Below are 17929 nucleotides of genomic sequence, written 5' to 3' on the forward strand. Positions count from 1 at the left end.
AAGGTCAGGAGCAAGGTAGAGTATAGCAATGAAGATACAGAAGTTACATTTCAAGGGACTTCCCTGGCGGTACAATGGTTAAGAATCCGCCTTGCAATGCAGGGGACTCAGATTTGATCCCTGGTTGGTGAACTAAGATCCCGATGCCACAGAGCAAGTAAGCCCATGTGTCACAACTAGAGAGCCCACACACCGCCACGAAAGATCCCACACGACGCAACGAAGATCCCGTGCGCTGCAACTAAGACCCGACGCGGCCAAATAAATGAATACATATTTTTTTTAATTCCTAGAAGTGGGATTAGACATTAGGCTTGCATAAAAAATGCTGGAGAGGATGTGGAGAAAAGGGAACCCTCTTACACCACTGGTGGGAATGCAAACTAGTACAGCCACTATGGAGAACAGTGTGGAGATTCCTTAAAAAACTGGAAATAGAACTGCCTTATGACCCAGCAATCCCACTGCTGGGCATACACACTGAAGAAACCAGAATTGAAAGAGACACGTGTACCCCAATGTTCATCGCAGCACTGTTTATAATAGCCAGGACATGGAAGCAACCTAGATGTCCATCAGCAGATGAATGGATAAGAAAGCTGTGGTACATATCTACAATGGAGTATTACTCAGCCATTAAAAAGAATACATTTGAATCAGTTCTAATGAGGTGGATGAAACTGAAGCCTATTATACAGAGTGAAGTAAGCCAGAAAGAAAAACACCAATACAGTATACTAACACATATATATGGAATTTAGAAAGATGGTAATGATAACCCTGTATGTAAGACAGCAAAAGAGACACAGATGTATAGAACAGCCTTTTGGACTCTGTGGGAGAGGGGGAGGGTGGGATGATTTGGGAGAATGGCCCTGAAACATGTATATTATCATATGTGAAACAGATCGCCAGTCCAGGTTCAATGCATGAGACAGGGTGCTCAGGGCCAGTGCACTGGGATGACCCAGAGGGATGGGATGGGGAGGGAGGTGGGAGGGGGGTTCAGGATGAGGAACACATGTACACCCGTGGCGGATTCATGTCAATGTATGGCAAAACCACTACAGTATTGTCAAGTAATTAGTCTCCAAAAAAGTAATTAATTAATTAATTTAAAAAAAATTCCTAGAGGGGGGATTTGATGTTTGGCTAGCATTAAAAAAAAAAAAAAAAGATACTTAAAACAAAAATGAACCTACCTATTCTGCAGTGTGACTTGGACATTTAAGGAAAAGGCATTAAAGGGACTTCTCTAGTGGTCCAGTGGCTAAGACTCCGAACTCCCAATGCAGGGAGCCCAGGTTCAATCCCTGGTCAGGGAACTAGACCTTGCACACCACAATGAAGAGTCTGCATGCCGAAACCAAAGATGCCGCAAAATAAATTAATTAAAAAAAAAAGAAAAAGGCATTAGGATAGAAGCCACATCGATGAAGCAGGTATCCGACTGGCTGCATTTCTGGGGTCAAGGGTCACTCCCAAATATGGAGAAGAGGGAGGTAAGGCACTGCACTCCTCCTTAGGCAGACCTGCCTTGTTCCCAAACACCTTGAAGCATAAAGATAACCAAATACACAGCAGATTCAGACTGCCACTGGCTCACCTTCTCTAACGAGGTCCCGCAGGCATGCCCAGCCTCTGGCTTTCCTACAAGGAGGACTGAATGCCCTCAGGACCTCCTCCACATAAGCCACTAACACAAACACACTGGCCACCTTTCATGGGACACCATGACGTACCCTCCACGCCATCAGATGAAACCAGAATGACCCAAGATGACATCTCCCCCTCCCCGAGAGGACGGCGATGGAAGCCTCACAAGGGAGGCATCCTTGTCGGCTGCCTTCCCTCGGGTTTCTCTTCTCCACCTGGGGAGGGAAGCACTGCTTCCACTGATCATTCAGCATCTCCTACCAGGAACCCACCCTCTCCTCCCTTATCCTGAACTGGAACCACAACCCACTCGCCACCGACAGAGAGCGGAAGTCATCAGAACGGAAAGTCTGGAGCTGCCAGCCCTCACCTCTCCCTAAGCATCTGAACTTTTCTCTCCTCTACTGACACTCAGTGTTCTGACTCACAGACAGTACCTTCCCAATGGTGAATCCACCATTCCTCTAATCACAAGTCTGGGAAGGTTCTCGCAACCCCAGAGAGCACATTGCTCTTGATGTCACACCATTAAAATTCAGCCCTCTTCCCCACTCTGCCATCCAGCAACACTAGGGCCGGGCCATTTGCTTTTCAAGCAAAGGAACCTTCCTCCCACGTGCCAAAAGTGAGGTCAGCTTCCCTGGGGATAGTCATAGAGAATTTCGATTCTTGGGGTGTCAATATAGAAACTCAGTAAGAGCCTCATGGTATGTGTTACGTCTCTTTGTAACTAGCAGATAGTAAAATCTCTATCATCTGTAAGGTGGTTTCTTATTTCTCTGACATTTACAAGAATCGTACTCCTCAAATGTATGCCACCAAATGTATTTATTTATTTTGCATGAAAGTAAAGGCAGTCAACTGCTATGATACTATTTACTACTTATTGCAAATGTATATCATTCCCACAAAATGAGGCTTTTTAATCAACTTCTTCTAAAAGATTTACTTATTAAAAAAAACAGTCAATGAAAAATGCTGTTAAAAACATATCTGATAATTTCCCTTATATCTGTTTTTAATCTATAAATTGAAGGATTTTGTAGGGCTCTGGTCAAAGCCAATTGTGCTGCTTAAGGAGGAAAAGATGCCCCAATATGACATTATCATTTCCAAAATTAATGTATTCTCGATTACACGCTGACAGCATGGAACTGAGCAGCAGTGATACCTTCGAGCCTCAGGCTTCTACCTTCCGCTGAGCTCAAAGCACTTCACATATATATCCTTTCATCCTTACAACGTCCCTTGGAGAAAGACAGGGATGGAAGATATTCCTGGGTTCACTTTTTTAAAGATGGAGGAACTTAGGATAAGAGTTTGAATGTCTAAACAGTGTCATGAAGAAGACACCATGTGGAAGCACCTATGTCCAAAGTACTTTCTTCATGTCCATCCAGGGAAGGGGACCTAAGAACCAAGAAGTGGCCACATTTCCTACACCCTGGTGTCTGCAAGCCCAGGGTCGAGCAGTTGTAAACATAAGCAGCAGCAAAGCAAAGCAGGGCAATGAAACAAAGGGCAGCTATTTTCTCCTTCAGACAGTAGTTAAAGGACCCCTTCTGGGCAGAGAATATTGACATCCTGTGATTGGGACACGTGAGAAGGAGCCAGGATCGCTTCCTGCAAGAGATCTCCTTCGAGCTGGGTATTAAAGGAGCAGATGGAAGAGAGGGAAGGGAAGAGGAAGGACCAGGAAGTAGAAGACCCACAAATAATGAGAAAGTGGCTTTGACAGTATTTGGAGGAGGTGACATTTGCCTTCACCACACCATCTTTAACCAGATGGAATTCCACATTCAAAGTTTCGTTTATTTGCTTTGCTCCACTGCTAAGCCACCTCACCCTAAATAAGTTTATTTGATCTCTTCCTGAAACCAGGCCTGGTTGGGAGTGAATAAGTGAAGGGTGGGTGCAGGGGAGAATGAATGAGCACCCAGACTCACTAGCCCTTTCTTTACAGTTGCATCAGGGCCTTCCTTGACCAGCTGGACCACAGAGGAGACAGTCTTATCTGTCCGAGGATGTGGACAGTTCTGGAATATGGGGCTAACCAGCCCCCAAGGGGTGGGCTAGAGGCACGGGTCAACAGGAAGAAGAGGTACTAAGCAAAAGGGGAAGGATGTTCCGCAGACACTGTCCTGCTCTTCAGAGCAGCAACGTCAGCAACTGTGTGTAATTAGGAAATGAAATCAAGCTCCAAAATTATAACAATTGCTTTAAATTTAATGAGTCTAATTAACAGCTCTTGTTATTTATAAAACAAATATTAAAAGATCAGTAATCCTTCCTTAAATCAGAGAAAAGCAAGGTTGTTGAAGTTTACTTGCAAAATCCTTTCTTAGTCTGCAGTCAGAGCTGGTGGCTGCTGCTGCTGCTGCTAAGTCACTTCAGTCGTGTCCGACTCTGTGCGACCCCATAGACAGGAGCCCACCAGGCTCCCCCGTCCCTGGGATTCTCCAGTCAAGAACACTGGAGTGGGTTGCCATTTCCTTCACCAACGCATGAAAGTGAAAAGTGAAAGTGAAGTCACTCAGTCGTGTCCGACTCTTCGCAACCCCATGGACTGCAGCCCACTAGGCTCCTCCGTCCATGGGATTTTCCAAGCAAGAGTACTGGAGTGGAGTGCCATTGCCTTCTCCGAGAGCTGGTGGACTGAAGGGCAGAAAGGTGGTCAGGGAGTGGGTAGGTGATAAAGGCAAGTTAGACAGAAAAGACGTGGCTAGAGACAGAGATGGGTAAGGAAGCAAGGATCCTCCCAAATGGGGTACAGGAAGGCCCTGAGCTGTTGTAGCTGCTGTGGTGTTGGTGGTGACTCTGACAGTTGTGGCTGTAATGGTGATGACTGTGATGATGGTGATTGTGATGGTGGTGATGGTGGCGGTGGTGGTGGTGGTGCTGCTGCTGCTGCTGGTGGTGGTGGTGGTATGCATGGTGACTGATCATGATGATGGTGACGGTGGTGATAGTGGTGATGGTGCTGATGGTGATTGATCGTGATGATGGTGGTGGTGGTGATGGTATGGATGGTGACTGATCGTGATGATGGTGACGGTGGTGATAGTGGTGATGGTGCTGATGGTGATTGATCGTGATGATGGTGGTGGTGGTGATGGTATGGATGGTGACTGATCATGATGATGGTGACGGTGGTGATAGTGGTGATGGTGCTGATGGTGGTGATGGTATGGATGGTGATTGTGATGGTGGTTATGGTGACGGTGGTGGTAGTGGTGATGGTGCTGCTGATGATGGTGGCGATGGTATGGATGGTGACTGATCGTGATGATGGTGACGGTGGTGATGGTGCTGATGGTGATGGTGGTGATGGTATGGATGGTGATTGATCGTGATGATGCTGCTGATGGTGGTGATGGTATGGATGGTGACTGATCGTGATGATGGTGACGGTGGTGATCGTGGTGATGGTGCTGATGGTGATGGTGGTGATGGTGCTGCTGCTGGTGGTGGTGATGGTATGAATGGTGACTGATCGTGATGGTGGTGGTGGTTGTGGTGGTGATGGTGATGACGATGGTGACTGCGATGGTAACGGTGGTGACAGAGACTATGATGGTGATGACTGTGATGACGGTGGGGACCGACCGATGGTGATGACTGTGGTGCTGATGAACGTGGTGGTAGCGATGGTGGTGATCGTGATGGTGGTGATCGTGATGGTGGTGATGGTGACTGACGGTGGTGGGGATGGTGATGGTAATGACGGTGGTGACGGCAAAGGTGATGGTGGTGAGAGCGGTGGCTCTAATGGCGATGACTGTGATGGTGATGATGGTGGCGACTGATGGTGCTGACTGTGATGGTGGCCGTAGGCGGGGGTCGTGATTAAAGACCTGCTGGGGAATGAGGACTGGCCAACAGTGCATACTGGGAACCCTAACACTGAAGAACACTCCTATGACCCTGCTCACTAATACTGGGCTTTCCACTTTGAGTCGCTGAATCCCAGTTCCCATCCCTGTTCACCCTACCTTCCCCCTACAGTTCTATGCCTGACCCACCATGAGCTCTGTAACTATAAGCATCAACCCCACGATGATTTCCACCATGGACATTTTGAAAAGGTGAGCCCAACCTTACTTGTGTGTTTCTAACCACAAAGGCTGTCTCAATCTTAATTCAATCTTGGAACTCTGAGAAAATTTACAAATCTCTGCTTTAGGGCTGCCAGCCTGTTCTATGAGAAAGGGAAGAGAATTAGGGCTAGTCTGTGCCATAATCTCTTCTGCACCACAGCTTTTGTGAAACTAGAAAATTGAAGAGAATCAGAAAGTAACGGACACCCACAGAAAAATTTAGCTAGTAAATATTTTTAAAAAAACTAGCCTTTTGGGATGACCTGTACCATCATCTCAGACCCATTAGGCCCAGATTAAATTTTGCTAATACCAATTCCCCTTTATTACTCTACGCAGCCACTGTAGGAAGGACTTCACATGCATTATTTCATTTCATAGTCTTTAGAATCCCAAGAGAATTCTCCATCCACCCACGAAGAAACAAGAGGCTCAATACCCATAGTCAGCGAGCGACAATGCCTGGGTCTGAAGCCAGGCAGTCTGGCACCAGAGACTGACTTCTTCGACTCAGCTTGCGTGGCTCCCCAGGGAACTCACTTACTGACAGACTTTGACAAATGGTGCCCCCATCTTTTGTTAGTAAATGTCAGGCAGAAGGGTGTTCATTTTCAGATCGTGACAATTTCAGTTCATTCTTCCAAGATCTGCTAAGCCCCCTTGGTGGATATGCATGAACCATAAAAATTCTTCTAAAGCCTATAAAATAGAACTGGAATAAGCAATTCAAATGAGTCAGCACTAGCAATTAACTAATACTCCAGCTGATGAATTCTGTACAGCGAGCTCCTTGAGAATTACACAATACCAGAGTGACTGTGTTTTCTAACGGGGCCAGAAGGGCCTGGTCGCTGCTGCAGGATGGGCCTGGACACTGACTGTTTCCCAACTATTTACTGAATCCCGACTCCATTTCTAACTTGATGGAAATGACGACTGCTCCAAATCTCTCTCGTAAACACGCTCCAGTGAGCGTTCAGAGAGATGACAGATAAATGACAGCTTTGCATAGCCAAGGGTTAAATGTTTTTCCCGAGGGATCCTCAGTCTTGGTGCCACGAGAGCAAGTCTCAGGTTCTAATGGAATTGTTCCATGATAAACCACCGGGCTGGATGACAAGCAGCTTTCAAAGAGGCTCTCCGTATAGTATCCACACCCCAAGTTAATTTGAGTTTCTTAACAGGACCTCTTTGCTTTATAATATAAAAGTGCCTTGGGATGAAGCAATTACACTGATTTACCATCTTCTCCTTGGCAGACTATAAAGACACGGCAGAGCCTTGCAAAAGCTGTAACTTAACCAAATGAGGCCCACCTGCAAAGCCCCTACTATGCCATTTCAAAGAGTCCACTGCAGCCCCAGGAACAGAGCCGGCATCCATCACAGGTGTCCATGCTGAGCAGGATGCCTACTCCCAGGGCTTCTCATGTTAGAGCCCATAAATTACTCTTCTTTCACCAAATGCTCGGTTAAATTTCATTTTCGCTTTACAGCATCAGTTGCTAAACTTCAGCTCTGAGGGATTTTAAAGCCATTCCCAGGGAGGATTCTATCTTGCAGCCTCTTGTAACCAGGATGCTCTCCCAAACAACCCCTGTGTGGCCACCAAGCTCATGGGCCAGGGTGCCCACGTTGGGGGCAGAAGAGCGACTGGGGTGCCTCATCTAACTTCCTGATATTTTCAACAGGTCAGGCTCCCAGACAAGGAAAGCTCTGGGACCTCAAACATCAACCATTAAAGAATGGATCACATTCTTCCTAAATCCAGCTCTTCACCTCTGCTTCTGCCCAGAAACAGGATTGAGATAAGCACCAACCTGCTGACATGGACCCTGGAGGAGGAAATGGCAACCTGCTCCAGTATTCTTGCCTAGAAAATCCCATGGACAGAGGAGCCTGGCTGGCTAAAGTCAGGGGGTCACAAAGAGTCAGACACGACTGAGCACACATGCATGCTGACACGACTATTCTGAAGTTGAGTAATGGTCAACGTGGGCTACTGCAGTGTGAGGTTCAGAACTAACCCTGGGCTAGGATGACGACACAGAGAGCTCCCGCTGTGGACAGGTGGCGTTAAAGGGAAACTGAGGCTGACATATGTGCACTGCCATAAAACAAACAGCTCATGAGAAACTGCTGTATAACAGGGAGCTCAGCTCGGTGCTCTGTGATGACCTAGAGGGGCGGGAATGGGGGGTAGGGTGGAGACAAGAAGAAGGGTATATGTGTATACTTATAGCCTTGGAGTACGGAATGAAGCAGGGCAAAGGCTAATAAAGTTTTGCCAAGAGAACGCACCAGTCATAGCAAACACCCTCTTTCAACAACACAAGAGAAGACTCTACACATGGACATCACGAGATGGTCAACACCGAAATCAGATTGATTATATTCTTTGCAGCCAAAGATGGAGAAGCTCTATACAGTCAGCAAAAACAAGACCGGGAGCTGACTATGGTTCAGATCATGAACTCCTTATTGCCAAATTCAGAATTGAAGAAAGTAGGGAAAACCACTAGACCATTCAGGTACGACCTAAATCAAATCCCTTATGATTATACAGTGGAAGTGAGAAGTAGATTTAAGGGACTAGATCTGATAGACAGAGTGCCTGATGAACTATGGACTGAAGTTCGTGACATTGTACAGGAGACAAGGAGCAAGACCATCCCCATGGAAAAGAAATGCAAAAAAGCAAAATGGCTGTCTGAGGAGGCCTTACAAATAGCTGTGAAAAGAAGAGAAGTGAAAAGCAAGGGAGAAAAGGAAAGATATAAGCATCTGAATGCAGAGGTCCAAAGACTAGCAAGGAGAGATAAGAAAGCCTTCCTCAGCGATCAATGCAAAGAAATAGAGGAAAACAACAGAATGGGAAAGACTAGAGATCTCTTCAAGAAAATTAGAGATACCAAGGGAACATTTCATGCAGAGATGGGCTCGATAAAGGACAGAAATGGTATGGACCTAACAGAAGCAGAAGATATTATGAAGAGGTGGCAAGAATACACAGAAAAACTGTACAAAAAAGATCTTCATGATCCAGATAATCACAATGGTGTGATCACTCACCTAGAGCCAGACATCCTGGAATGTGAGGTCAAGTGGGCCTTAGAAAGCATCACTACGAACAAAGCTAGTGGAGGTGATGGAATTCCAGTGGAGCTATTTCAAATCCTGAAAGATGATGCTGTGAGAGTGCTGCACTCAATATGCCAGCAAATTTAGAAAACTCAGCAGTGGCCACAGGACTGGAAAAGGTCCGTTTTCATTCCAATCCCAAAGAAAGGCAATGCCCAAGAATGCTCAAACTACCACACAATTGCACTCATCTCACACACTAGTAAAGTAATGCTTAAAATTCTCCAAGCCAGGCTTCAGCAATATGTGAACCATGAACTTCCAGATGTTCAAGCTGGTTTTAGAAAAGGCAGAGGAACCAGAGATCAAATTGCCAACATCCGCTGGATCATGGAAAAAGCAAGAGAGTTCCAGAAAAACATCTATTTCTGCTTTATTGACTATGCCAAAGCCTTTGACTGTGTGGATCACAATAAACTGTGGAAAATTCTGGAAGAGATGGGAATACCAGACCACCTGACCTGCCTGTTGAGAAACCTATATGCAGGTCAGGAAGCAACAGTTAGAACTGGACATGGAACAACAGACTGGTTCCAAATAGGAAAAGGAGTACGTCAAGGCTGTATATTGTCACCCTGCTTATTTAACTTACATGCAGAGTACATCATGAGAACCACTGGGCTGGATGAAGCACAAGCTGGAATCAAGATTGCCGGGAGAAATATCAATAACCTCAGATATGCAGATGACACCACCCTTATGGCAGAAAGTGAAGAGGAACTAAAGAGCCTCTTGATGAAAGTGAAAGAGGAGAGTGAAAAAGTTGGCTTAAAGCTCAACATTCAGAAAACAAAGATCATGGCATCTGGTCCAATCACTTCATGGGAAATAGATGGGGAAACAGTGGAAACAGTGTCAGACTTTATTTTGGGGGGCTCCAAAATCAGTGCAGATGGTGACTGCAGCCATGAAATTAAAAGATGCTTACTCCTTGGAAGGAAAGTTATGACCAACGTAGATAGCATATTGAAAAGCAGAGACATTACTTTGCCAACAAAGGTCCATCTAGTCAAGGCTATGGTTTTTCCAGTGGTCATGTATGGATGTCAGAGTTGGACTGTGAAGAAAGCTGAGCGCCGAAGAATTGAGAAGACTCTTGAGAGTCCCTTGGACTGCAAGGAGATCCAACCAGTCCATCCTAAAGGAGATCAGTCCTGGGTGTTCACTGGAAGGACTGATGCTGAAGCTGAAATTCCAATACTTTGGCCACCTCATGTGAAGAGCTGACTCATTGGAAAAGAGCCTGATACTGGGAGACATTGGAGGCAGGAGGAGAAGGGGACGACAGAGGATGAGATGGCTGGATGGCATCATTGACACAATGGACATGAGTTTGGGTAAACTCTGGGAGTTGGTGATGGACAGGGAGGCCTAGTGTGCTGCAATTTTGGGGGTCACAAAGAGTCAGACATGACTGAGCGACTGAACTGAACTGATAGCTGATTCACTTCATTGTACAACATTGTAAAGCACCTATACACAAATTAAAAACAAAATTTGACCTGTACACATTCCACAATTTGAACAAAGAGAATGAAAAATCCATTCAGTTCCTGGATCCTAAAATATTTTTAAGGCTACAGAATATAATAATGAGAAGCATAATAATATCAATAGTGGGCAACTGTCGTGTTCAAGAGTTTCTAAAGAAAGTTGTATTTGTTATCTTCTTTAGGAGAAGGCAGTGGCAACCCACCCCAGTACTCTTGCCTGGAAAAGCCCATGGACAGAGGAGCCTGGTAGGCTGCAGTCATGGGGTCGCTAAGAGTCGGACACGACTGGAGCAACTTAGTAGTAGTAGTAGTATCTTCTTTATCCCTCTCAATAAACCTGCTATGTATCCTCTGTTTATGCAAAGCACAACATCATAATGAATATATATATAATGAAATAAAATCTGTGTGCCATAAACAGATTCTTATGCTCATTTTACAAATACACACCCTTCTTCAATGAAAAGGGCTTAGGAAAATTAAACATTACTCTTAGTAGTAACCATTACTATTAAATTCTAAGTTTTGTATAAGTTCTGGATATTAAAGACAAGTTAAGTTTTTAAAATAATAAATTCTTATTCAAAAAGTGCTCAGCTAATACATACGGTATATAGAGTGCCAGCTAGTCTGTGGCCCCACCTTGACACAGAGACTCCTGCAGATGTTTCTCCATCTTGCTGGGGTGAAAATTCTGTAGTCAATTATGCATGATGTAGAGGAAGATGTTGAGAATTATGAATTATTTGAACTCTACGGTCCTATAATTCATTCTGTGCGAGTGACACTAAAGATGATTGATTCTAAATATCCATATAACACAGTGTCAGAAAATCAAGGGGTCTTCCCATGACTGATGCATCGCTCACACATTTCCCCAGTTCAACCAGACATGCCATTGATCATAAAACTGTTTCATTTGATCCCTAGAACATTAAGAATATTATATATTATGAGGCTGCCTACACATGATGATAATTATCCCAGTTCTTTGAGAAATGTTTCAAAGAGGACACTCGCTAAGTCTGTTCTGACAACATGGTTGCTTCAAGTTCTCTTAAAATGTCACCTCGTCCTCTCCTTTCCTCTCCTTCCCCAGCCCTCATTGTTGTTGTTTAGTCGCTATCCTGTCCCATTCTTTTGTGACCACATGGACTGTAGCCCACCAGGCTCCTTCTGTCCACAGGATTCTCTAGGCAAGAATACTGAAGTGGGTTGCCATTTCCTTCTCCAGAGTATCTTCTCAATTCATGGATCGAACCTGCATCTCCTGCATTGGCAGGCAAATTCTTTACCACTGAGCCACCTGGGAAGCCCCTTCCCCAGCCTTTACTCTTTTTTTTATGTTTCCCACATACACCCATATACAGAGTAAACCCAATGTCTTAGGCAATGTAAGTAGCTCTGATATTAGGGTGAGTTTATTAATGTCCACACCTCTCAGAATAAGCTGACAATGCCTGGCTCACAAGAGGCACTCAATGACCATTTATTTGTTCCATGAACAGAGGAACCGATGGATGGATGAATCATTGACTTTCTTTTTCACTAATCCTACCTTCAGCGAAGCCAGGAAGGAGAAGCAACACTGGGAGTGGATTTGTCTGGTCTTCTCAGGATAGTAAAGCACATGCTCTGATAAACAAAGCCCTTTCGGGTACATTCTGAAAGCAGCAGCTTCGAGGAGTTGCTGAAGCTAGGCTTTAACAAATAATATTTTTTTAAGATTTGCACAAAGAGACATGGAAGTGTCATGATGTCCTTTTGCAATGAAGAGTCTACATGCATTTATGGAACATATTGTATTAATAACAGGTCAGTGAAAAACAAACTGGAAAATTACTGAACTCGAAGCCTTCTTCAGTAAGAAGAAAATGAATGAGAGGCAGCTTGGAATTACACCGAAAAGACACAGCAAAGCCTCCCACTTAACAAGACCTTAACTTCCAAGGACTGTCCTCTAGAGTCAAAGGCATTACCGCTGGGCCGGGAGTGAGAAGACTCAGAGGTGATCCAGCCACAGGCAAGCTGTGAACTATTCCGTCCCACAGGCTCAAACATGTAAACCAAACCAATCCATACATTGATCAGTAAGAAGCACACAAGGGGCCTGAAAATGTTAATGTGTTCTGCCAAGGTGAAGTATCATGAATAGCTGGATGGAAGGTAATTAAAATACCTCCCATGCAGGAAGAAATATGACCCCTTATCCATCCCAGGTAGATGGCCTGAGAAGGCATCACTAAGTGCTGACTTTGACCCAAGAATATCCTATCTAGGAATTTACAATTTGTATTTAGGATATCACTGCCAAACGAATTATGAATTAAATTACAAATAAAATTTAAACCAATTAAATATCATTTCAAGAAATGGCTGACAAATTACAATACTTCATCCAATGCAAGACTATGTAGCCGTTGGATGGCATGAATCTAAATGTACAGATGTGGAAAATATCCAAGATACATAAACTGAAAAGAATAAGTTGTAGATAGGAAATAATATAATCTCTTTTACATAAAATAAAAGAGTGTTTATGGATATATGAAAATGTTTAAATATTTATCTCTGAGATGAATGATAGAATGGTGGGGAGAGAAATGAATTAATATTCTTCTGTCTTCTTTGAATATTTTATAATCACATATTACTTTTGGAATAAAGAGTATTGTGTTTTAAAAATATTAACAGTGTCTTTTTAAACTTTTTATTTTATATTGGAGTACAGCCAATTAGCAATCTTGTGTAGTTCCAGGTATATGGCAGAGCCATACATGTCCATGTACCCATTCTCCCTCAACCTCCCAGCCCATCCAGGCTACCACATAATATCGAGCGAGTTCCCTGTGCCGTACAGTAGGTTCTTGTTGTTACCCATTTTAAATACAGCAGTGTGTAGTGTGGGACTCCCGGGTGGCTCAGTGATAAAGAATTTGCCTATCAATGCAGGAGACACAAGAGCCTTGGGTTCGATCCCTGGGTTTGGGGAGATCCCCTGAAGAAGGAAATGACAACCAACTTCGGTATTCTTGCCTGGGAAATCCCATGGACGGGAGACTGACGGGCTACAGTTCATGGAGTCACAAAAGAGTCAGACATGACTGAGCACACACACGTGCAGTGGATCCCTTTCAGAACTATCTATAAACATGCAAAATGTAAAATTAAGGCTGTGCTGTGCCTAGTCACTCAGTCACATCTGACTCTTTGTGACCCCATGGACTGTAGCTCACCAGGCTCCTTTGTCCATGGGGATTCTCTAGGCAAGAATACTGGAGTGGGTTGCCAAACCCTCCTCCAGGGGATGTTCCCAACCCAGGGATGAAACCCAAGTCTCCCCGCACTGCAGGTAGATTCTTTACCATCTGAGCCACAAGCGAAGCCCATGAATACTGGAGTGAATAGCCTATCCCTTCTCCAGTGGATCGTCCCAACCCAGGAATCAAACTGGGGTCTCCTGCATGGCAGGTGGATTCTTTACCAGCTGAGCTACCAGGGAAGCCAAAATTAAGGCAGTGATTAGTAAATTTGGATTTACTAATTGGATTTCATGCTGCCCTCTACCAGGACCCTGGCTCTCCCCGCCAGGCCAGGCCAATTTTCTCCTCTACTCCTTCTCTCCTACTGACCACCCTCCCCAAGGATGAACTAAACCAATCTCTCCAGCTATCTCACCTACTGACTTCAATCTAACCAAATTCTACATCAAGCAAGAACATTCTGAATTTCCCAGTATTTCCCCTGTAATTACACATGCAAAAAAAGAAAGAAAGAAAGAAAGCCACCATATTCATCTTGAGAGCATCTAACTTCTCACCGCACCTACTCCAGTATCATTTGGGCCTCAGACAAATAACATGCATGATTTCCATGGATAATTCAGAAGACAGCAGGTCATTTGATAGCAGCTCTGGGAACTTCTCTTTCAGAACTCAACTTGCCTGCTTCCTCCAAGAGACACAGAATCCCAAGATTATGAACCCTAGGTGCTGAGGTGTCTTGGACATTGCATTTATAGTGGGACAACATTTTACATCAGAAAGGGGTAGCTGAACTGCCAAGGCCCTTCAGTAGCTCTGAACCCTACTCTCCTGGCTACAAATTAACTGTCCATTCCCTACAAATCTTTCCTGCCTTCTAATTTCTCTAGGACTCTTTTCCAGTTTTTATGTGAAACTGACTCATCTTTTATCTCATCAAACTTTGTTTGCTGTTTGAGAAATACTACTTATGATATTTCTTTTCAAGTTTAATTTTAGATTAAAAAAATAATTTTTCTTCAGATTATGTTGTGCATTTCCTTTGTTTCAAATATTTATGTTTCAAGTAGTTGTCTCTGACTAGTATTTACAAGTCTTATAGAGCAACAAAATTATCATCAATAAATGCAAAATCACCATAATGTTAAATTAGACATATCACATTTTCTTCAACATTAAAGGCTATGACTAATGGTATTTCTATTAGTATCTCTAAAAATATTAGTAAGCCTGCAAATCCAATGTGCCATTTCCTAACCATGTCAATTATTTACCAGGTATATTAAATTCACAAAAGAAATAATAATAAATATGTAAAAATTGCACATCTCCACTAATAATTTAAGAAATGCAAACTATATCAAAGTGAAATCATTTTTATCTGTCCAATTGAAAAAGGTTTTTTTGAAAACAAGGTAGAAAGATAATATAATATTCCATCCCAGTAAGTGCTGGGTGACTGGGGCGTCTCCCATGAGGCTGGAGTGAGGATAGGCCAGAACAAAATTCCTGAAAACAGCTGTGCATTTTGCAATACATATTTGGAAACTTTAAAGAGAATTGTTCACCTTGCTAATCTCCTTCTAGGAATCTGGCCAAAGAAAACTGTCAGAAATGCAAAGATCCATGCAGATGAAATTTTTATCAGACTATATGACTGAAGCGACTTAGCAGCATTGTATATAAGGGGGCTTCTCTCATAGCTCAGTTGGTAAAGAATCCGCCTGCAGTGCAGGAGACCCTAGTTGAATTCCTAGGTTGGGAAGATCTGCCAAAGAATGGATAGGCTACCCACTCCAATATTCTTGGGCTTCCCTTGTGGCTCAGCTGGTAAAGAATCCACCTGCAGTGTGGGAGACCTGGGTTTGATCGCTGGGTCAGGAAGATCCCCTGGAGAAGGGAAAGGCTAAGGTATACTCCAGTATTCTGGCCCAGAGAATTCCGTGGACTGTATAGTCTTTGGGGTTGCAAAGAGTCAGACGTGACTGAGTGACCTTCACTTTCACTTTCATTGTATATAAGAGGGAAACTAGAAGCAACCCTGTGTGCAATGATTAGCAAATAATGAAATAATTTGTATGTTGTAGCCACTCTACTCATGTGTTCAATAATATTTAATGACATAGGAAATGCCCACAATGTAATATTAAATTAAAAAACAGGATAAGAATTATATAAGCAATGTGATTAAAATGCCATTAAAATTATCCATAGACATATGTGTGTATGTATGTATGCACATATACATGAATATACACATTAAGAATCTAAGAGAATACCAATATGTTAACATGAGTTATTTCTTAGTAACAGAAAAATATAACATTTTATTTTTCCTTTGCTTTTACTCAGTATGTTTGATGCTGTGTATTAAACATTTATTATTCTTCATACATATTAGGATAGGTACTCTCAAAAAAAAACACAGAAAATATGAGGTTACCCAAAATATTCTTTCACATTTTTCTGTATGATGTCATGGAAAACCTTGAATGAATTTTTGGCCAAACCAATAACAAGTGTAACGACTGAGTGACTGAACTGAACTGAATAACAAGCGTTGGCGAGGATATGCAAAAGCTGGAACCATGTACACACTGCTGGTGGGAATATACCAATAAAGTACAACTGTCATGTAAAAGAGCATGGCACTTCCTCAAAAAATTAAAACTAGAAATTACAATATGGTCAAACAGTTCTACTTCTGGCCATATACCTGTAAGACTTGAAAGATGGTCTCAAAGAGATCCGTGTTCACAGCAGCACCATTCACAACGCCGTGAGGTGGGAGCAGCCCGAGTGATGAGGGGCTGGGCAAACTAACTGTAGCCTGTACATGCAATGGAATGTTAGCCAGCCCCGACAGGAAGGAAATTCTGACGTGCGCTACAACGTCATGGGCTGAACTGCGTCCCCTGCCCCCTGCCGATTCCTATACTGAAGGCTTAACCCCTAGTGCCTCAGAATGTTAGAGACAGGGTCTTTAAAGAGGTGATTAAGTCAACATCAGGTCATTAGGGTGGGTCTTAATTCAATCTGACCGAGATCTTACCAGAAGCGGAAATGAGGACACGTGAAGGAGAAATCAGGAAGGCCTGTACAAAGACTGCAGGAAGAGCTCACGAGAGCTCGTCCTCTGCAAGCAAGGACAGAGGCCTCAGAAGAAACCAAACCTGCAGACACTTTGACCTTGGACTTCCAGCCTCCAGGACTGCAAGAAAAAAATATTCCTGTTGTTTAAGCCCCCCAAGACCAAAAAATAAACCTTCATTATGAAAAAAAAAAAAAATTCTACGGTCCTAAAAATTCTACGGCCTTGGTGTATGAGGAAGAGTTAGAAGATGTGAAACTAACTGGATTTATTTTAAACATCTGAGCTATGACAAGCTTGCACCTACATACTCACACACACAAATGTGGACTACATGAATTGTCAAATCTGTATGAAACATCTGAGTTACTTGCAACTCTCTAAAATTAACTCAAATCATTTACCAGATGGCAAATTCTGGAAATAAATTTAAAATATGCAAAAAAATACTATCTGATTTTTATACAAAACACAGAGTACCTAATTATAACTTCGTATTTCAATTTTGAGAAGAATTTTTATTTCTAATATCAGTTCTGAATGATAATCAATTCTGATTTGCAAAAAGGTCTATGTTTTGTAAGCAAATAAGTATTTCCCACTTGCAATTTTTATTGGACAATAAAGACCATATGGCTAAGAATTCATTTGAATAAATAAAAAAAGATACAAATTTTTATAATACAATGTGCCTCTAAAACTTTTTAAGAACCTCTGCAACAGCTTTTTGCGTGTCTCCAATTAAGATTTACTACATAATAAGATTATGTAGTAATAATACACAACCTTTTCTAAAGTCATATGATTCTTCGATATTTACCCTTGCTACACCACAGCATATAAATCATGCAAGGGAATTCTCATGATACACATTATTTAGGGCACAGAATCATTTTGATTTAATTCTCAATAAGTGAAGCAGTAACTTGTTACTTGAGACTGGCAAATCAATATCAAATGCTTGTTTTAAGATTGCTTATCACTCTAGTCATGCAAGTAGCTTGAAAACCTGAAGTATTCTCATTGACAAAGGGATTGCTCCATTTGTTTTCTAAAAGCTTTCCCATATGACACTATGCTTAGTTTTACAACCAAGAAAAAAATCAATTTCTTTCTTCAACTTGTCAATCAGAAAACACATACAGAAACAATGGTTTTATTAGAACACATAAAAGTACACTGAATAATA

At 42.8% G+C, this 17929-nt stretch overlaps 1 protein-coding gene across 9 annotated transcripts in view; it reads right to left on the reverse strand.

Annotated features, from left to right (window-relative positions):
• Positions 1-17929, reverse strand: part of AFF3 (AF4/FMR2 family member 3) — a 582175-nt gene that overhangs the window by 484008 nt on the left and 80238 nt on the right. The window contains exon 1 of one of the 9 annotated variants that reach the window (XM_044925658.2): positions 16366-16896. The exons of the other annotated variants lie outside the window; for them this stretch is intronic. The gene's annotated coding sequence lies outside the window, so the exon portion shown is untranslated. Of the gene's footprint in view, positions 1-16365; positions 16897-17929 lie in introns of those variants that run through there. 9 annotated transcript variants of the gene reach the window in all.

This window comes from Bubalus bubalis, chromosome 12, assembly GCF_019923935.1.
Source record: "Bubalus bubalis isolate 160015118507 breed Murrah chromosome 12, NDDB_SH_1, whole genome shotgun sequence".
Lineage (NCBI taxonomy): Eukaryota > Metazoa > Chordata > Mammalia > Artiodactyla > Bovidae > Bubalus > Bubalus bubalis.